This window comes from Centruroides sculpturatus, unplaced genomic scaffold, assembly GCF_000671375.1.
Source record: "Centruroides sculpturatus isolate CEXI.00-Female unplaced genomic scaffold, Cexi_2.0 scaffold768, whole genome shotgun sequence".
NCBI lineage: Eukaryota > Metazoa > Arthropoda > Arachnida > Scorpiones > Buthidae > Centruroides > Centruroides sculpturatus.
In genome coordinates, this window is record NW_019386336.1 from 26207 (window position 1) to 32275 (window position 6069).

At 32.1% G+C, this 6069-nt stretch overlaps 1 long non-coding RNA gene across 1 annotated transcript in view; it reads left to right on the forward strand.

The window, feature by feature from the left end:
* The first annotated feature begins 1510 nt into the window (after nucleotides 1-1510).
* Nucleotides 1511-6069, forward strand: part of LOC111614590 — a 16705-nt gene continuing 12146 nt past the window's right edge. The window contains exons 1-2 of the long non-coding RNA XR_002754960.1: nucleotides 1511-1579; nucleotides 1749-1835. This is a non-coding gene — a long non-coding RNA (uncharacterized LOC111614590). The remainder of the gene's footprint in view (nucleotides 1580-1748; nucleotides 1836-6069) is intronic.

Below are 6069 nucleotides of genomic sequence, written 5' to 3' on the forward strand. Positions count from 1 at the left end.
AAAGTCAATCATCCGAAAGAATTCCAGTCGGCAAATTTAAATTTTCGCCAGTGCTGTGGAGCTTCAATCTTTGGCTATGTCTTGGGCTACTCAAATATTTTATGTTTTTGATACTAAATTAACATCTGAAGTATAATTTTTTATTGTTCTTATATTTTTCAATATATTTATTTTGTTTGTACAAAATAAAAAAATAATTTTTAACGATACAATAGTCTTTGTTAGGCTTAACATCGACGAAAATTCAACGCGAAGCGACACGCAACGGAAAAATTTCAACATCAGATACGTTAAACTATTTTTTCGTACATAAATTGGTTATCCGAAATATCAGTTATACGAACAACCTTAGTCCCCAATTTATTCGGAAAATCGACGCTCTACTGTATATTGAAAAATATAAAAACAATAAAAAATTATACTTCAGAAGTTAATTTAGTAACAAAAACGTAAAAATTTGAGTAGCCCAAGACATAGCCAAAGATTGCAGCGCCACAGCACTGGCGAAAATTTAAATTTGCCGACTGGAATTCTTTCGGATAATTGACGTTTCGGATGATTGACTTTCGGATAATCGACGCTCTACTGTATTCCTTAAATTCATATTCATGAGTATCATTATGTCATATAAATCGAATGTGATTTATATGGTATAAATCACATTCGTTTATTTGAAACTGTATTTTATTTATTATTAACGAAAAGTTTATGGAAAAGTATAAAAATAAATTAATAAATAAAACTATATTAAAACTATACTGAATCAAATTAAAAAATTCAAAACTTTATAACAAATACAAGAGTGGATCAATAAATAAGATAACAAGGGAATTTGTAAACATACCTTTGTTAGTAGAAATGTACTACAGACATAATACATAGGTAAGAACAATGTTTTCACATAATCAGCAAATTTGTTCAAGCACTTATTTCACTGGGTAATAATGCAATCAATGCATCCATTCCATTAGAAAAGAATTTTGTGCCCTTCAGCTAGACGATGACGGTTTGTTGTACGCTCTTCACAGGTCAGAAATCGTTGTCCATGGAGATGGTTTTTCATGGGCCAAAGAGATCGAAGTCTCCGGGTGCCAAGTCCAGGCTGTAGGGAGGATGTTTGAAAACCTCTCAGTGCATATCGTCAATGTGAAAACGGGTGCACTGAGCAGCGAGCAGCGAGCAGCCTCCCTTTATCGTACATGAGGATGATATCCTTTCGCAGTGCCCCTGGCTGTAGTTTCACATTTTTACTAACAAAGTAATGTTCAGAAAACCAGTTGTTACCTTATTTATCCTCCTTCGTATTAATTTGGTACGAAGTTTTAAATTCATATCACTTCTAATTTATTATTTCGGATTAGATGTTAATTAATACAATCTGCTATTTTATTGCAATAGTCAGTAAAAATACAAATACTATATAATTACAATTTATAATTAAAATTAGTAAAATTTAAATAATAGAAAATCTACATTCAACATTATAGATCTGTGTTTCTTATTCTTTTAGGTGGATAAATTATATATAAATGTATTAGATTTGTATGCGGTTGAAAACTCAAATTTGGAATCTAGAAAGGTAAACTTTTGTGTAAACACTTCAAACATAATGTTTAAATAAATTCAAAAATATTTGTTAATATAAAATATAATTTTAATTCCTAAATATTTGTTAAGTAATACATTTATAACATTTAATTAAAATTGTAGATAACGTCTTTGTTATTAAAGTTTCATTATTTATTTAGTGGTTTTTATTGCTGAAAATGCTGAAGCGACAAGTTGGATTTAATTGCTTCGGTTTCTGTTTTTTTCGAAGACATTCTCTTTTTAAGGTAAATAATTTATTGATTCTTTTTATCTTGGTATAAATTAGTTTTTACAGAATTTTCACAAAAGTTTTAACAATATTTGCTAACGGTTAAATTCAGTGGAACAGATTCACTTACTTATTTTAGTGATCAAGTATTCCTATGTACAGAGTAACCCAAATAAAGTGTTACAGCTCAATATTCTGTTATTCAAGCAATGATTAAAAAAAGTTTTTATTGTCAGTGTGGGAACCCGGTGGGTAAGAAATGGTTTTTTTACTAGTTTGGCTTCAGATCGGAAAGATCCGCCCGCAGGGTCGCTAGGATGGATTTTTAATATTATAAAGTTTAGGTACAGGAATGTCGTAAAACGTCCCTGTGAGTTGTTTTTCTTGACACCAGCCTAATTAAAGCGTTAGGCACACTAATGGATAAAATAATAATTTTTTCCGAGAAGGAGGGATCGTAGATCCGCGATAAGACTTTGGCGTGGAGTGAGTTCAGTAACGAGTCCATTTTAATTCAACGAAACAAAATTTAATGAAAACAAATACAGATATCAAGAGATTCTAAATCCCTAACTATTAGCGTAAGAGAGAGAGTTTACATCAGGGGTCGCCAAACTTTTTTAACAGTCGACCCCCAACAACTTTCCAAAACCTCGGATTGATCCCTACCGTAAAGTTTTATTACAAGTGCAAGTGTATGAGCCAAGAAAAAAATTCCCTTGTGATTTCCGTATGGGCAAAAAAAAAAAAGAAAAAAAATCGACCCTCCACATCGACCCCCAATAATGTTCCATCGACCCCTGCGGGTCGATATCGACCACTTTGGCGACCCATGGTTTACATCAATGTAACTTATACTGCCTCTCTAGTAAAATGTCTTCGAGAAGGATAAAGAAGGAAGAGAGACTCGGAATTTGGAACATAAGAGAAATCTTCGGAGAACTCTCTGATCGGAGGAAATTGCCTCTTTTATCCGAAATTCTGACCAATAGCAATTCTCGATTCAAGTCCGCTGATGGGATGTGTGGGGCGTGGAGAGGGGTGGACTGCCAGATGGATGTCGAACTCTGGAGATAAGGGATTATAAAAAGGGATGTTGATTTCTCCTTTTTGTCATAAAAGTGAGAAATGTACTTCCTTTAATCTAAACAACATGTGGGAGAAATTTATTTTTCACGCTAATTTATTAACAATTCTAAAGGAAAATATTACTTTCTCATTAAATAGAAATTATATCTTCGTTTTATCCATCGAAAAATGAAGGAAATGACGTACGGTCTCCTTTATAGGAGAGATTCTTGATCAAAACGACTCAAAAATCTAGGGTAATGTATTTAACTCCCTATTTAATTAGATTAATTGGATAATTTACGTTCTGATTCTCACATCAATATTCAAGTTAGGTAAAATGTTATTAAATCAGTAAAGAACGTCCATGTAACCCCGTGGGAGTGAGGATGAGGATTCAGCTCTAAAATTTCAAATGGAACACCATGTTAACATATGTGGATTCTACGCTAAAAATACAAATTTTAATTCGGATGTTTTCTCTTAAATCACATTTTCTTAGTATCGGCTTCGGATTTAGTTAAACTTTATCTAGATTTCTTGTCAAAGAAAAATATTACAATTATATGATCTATAGACAAATATCACACTAGATGAGTAAGTAAAAATATACGAGTAAGAATTTTACAAGAAATCGAAAACTTAGTGAAAGGATCAGTAGCGTAGCGTGGGTGTCAGCCGCCCGGGGCAAAGGAAAATTTCGCCGTCCCCTTATTTAGGTATCTCAATTTAAAAGACTAAAATTCAGTTTCGTCACAGAATAAGTAATGAAAAATTCCGTGCTAGTGTTGCTACCTTTTTAAAATCGCTGACCCGGACGGCAGGTGAGGTTTGTTCGAACAGAAGTTCCTGACTCATGCGTATGTCATTTTGCAATGCGAAGAATAATGTGCAGTGCATGCCGGTTCTAAATCAGTTACAGTTAGCGACTACGGAGACTTGGTGGTAGTAACATAAGTAACCTAGATGATCTAGCTCTATGGATAAAATGGAGGTGTATATGGATACGGACGAATCGTACAAGCAAAAAAAAAAAAAAAAAAAAAAAAAAAAGAAAAGACAAGGTTGTGCACGGTATTCCCGAGTAAAATTAATAGTTCACCCGCCGGACGGTGAGTCGATTCCCGGATTGTCCGGATGGTAACACTATTCCGTGCTCATTTCAATCGGTTCGAATCGTAGGTGCGACGGAAATATGAAATAAAATGGTTCAAATTTTTACAAGATATTATTATTATTTATTATGAAATTTTGCCGCCCCTAAAAAGTGCCGCCCCTACAACGCTACGCCACTGGAAAGGATAATTTCTGAAGATTAGAAATTACGAAGTTTTCTTGAAATTCTATCTTTATATGCTGTTGTTTTAATTTACGAAAATTCTTCCCAAATTATAAAAATTAACTCTAAAAAGGTAAATTTAATTTGGTAGCGTCATATATAAAAAGAAAAATTAATTTTCTTTCAACAGAAAAAATTTATGGATATAGAAATTTGTATTTGAAAGAAATTGTTCTCTTTAAATTTGCATTTAAGAAATTTTTTCCGAACTCATAAATTAAAATTTGCTACAAAAATAGCATTTTACTTTCTAATTATAATATGAAGTCCTTATTTGAAACTTTAATTTAAACAACCTACAGCATTTGCTACAATAACAGAATGAACCGTCGATCATGAACCAAATTAAAGAGATCAAGAGAATAGAGGATATGACCGTCTCCTAATATATATATATATATTAGGGGTTTCATTACTTCTTTAAAATGTTTATCATTACTTTTCAATATATGAATTAAAAATCGCTTTCTGAGATTTGCTACTGAATCGTCCTTTGAAAGTCATAGAAGTATTATTATTTAATATAAATTAACTGTAGAAATAACAAAGATAATCAAAAATACTCTGAGTGAACCAAACATGTCAATTATATTTTATATGGTAGCAGTAGTTCCTCATGGCATCTAATATGCAGGTACTATTAGAGGACGCTCGGCACGCACACTAATAAAAGCTCTAGATAAAAAAGTAACACACTTTGTTTGTAGGACGACATTTTCTGGTCACGACTTATATAAACGAAATATACTTAGTTTTTAAAATACAATCTTTTCTTCTAAAGGTACTTTTCTTTGGAAAATCGTCTCAAAGAAATTTCAATTTATTACTTAATTAATTTAAATTACAGTAGAGCGTCGATTATCCGAATCAATTGGGGACTGGGTCGTTCGGAATATCGATGTTTCGGATAACCGATCATGTAAGAAAAAATATATCAATTTATCCCATCTTGACATTTTTCTCCGTTGCGTGCCGCTTCGTGTTGAATTTTCGTCGATGTTAAGCCTAACGAAGACTATTATATCGTTAAAAATTATTTTTTTATTTTGTACGAACAAAATAAATATATAAAAACAATAAAAAATTATACTTCAGAAGGTAATTTAGTATCAAAAACGTAAAATATTTGAGTAGCTGAAGACATGGCCAAAGATTGCAGCGCCACAGCACTGGCGAAAATTTAAATTCGCTGACTGGAATTCTTTCGGATGATTGACGTTTCGGATGATTGACTTTCGGATAATCGACGCTCTACTGTATTTTAAAAAATAGGCATTAATCTTAAATTCTGAAATATTTCCATTTTTGGGAACAGAAGTAAGTGCAAATAAAATATAATTTAATGTCCTTTCTAATCAAAAGAAAACCAAAAATTTAAATTGTTGACATTTTATTACATATTTTGTTCAATATACTGTAGTTCAGGGGCGATGATTTTTTTCAGACTCGAACAGTACAGCAAATCTGAAATGCAATAAAACACATAAATTGCGATACAGTGTGTTACCTCTGCACAATTAAACTACAGTAGAGCGTCGATTTTCCGAATCAATTGGGGACTGGGGTTGTCCGGATAACCGATATTTCGGATAACTGATTTACGTACGAAAAAATAGTTTAACGTATCCGAAGTCGAAATTTTTATCCGTTGCGTGTCGCTTCGCGTTGAATTTTCGCCGATGTTAAGCCTAACAAAGACTATTGTATCGTTAAAAATTATTTTTTTAATTTTGTACAAACAAAATAAATATATTGAAAAATATAAAAATAATAAAAAATTATACTTCAGATGTTAATTTAGTATCAAAAACGTAAAATATTTGAGTAGCCCAAGACATAGCCA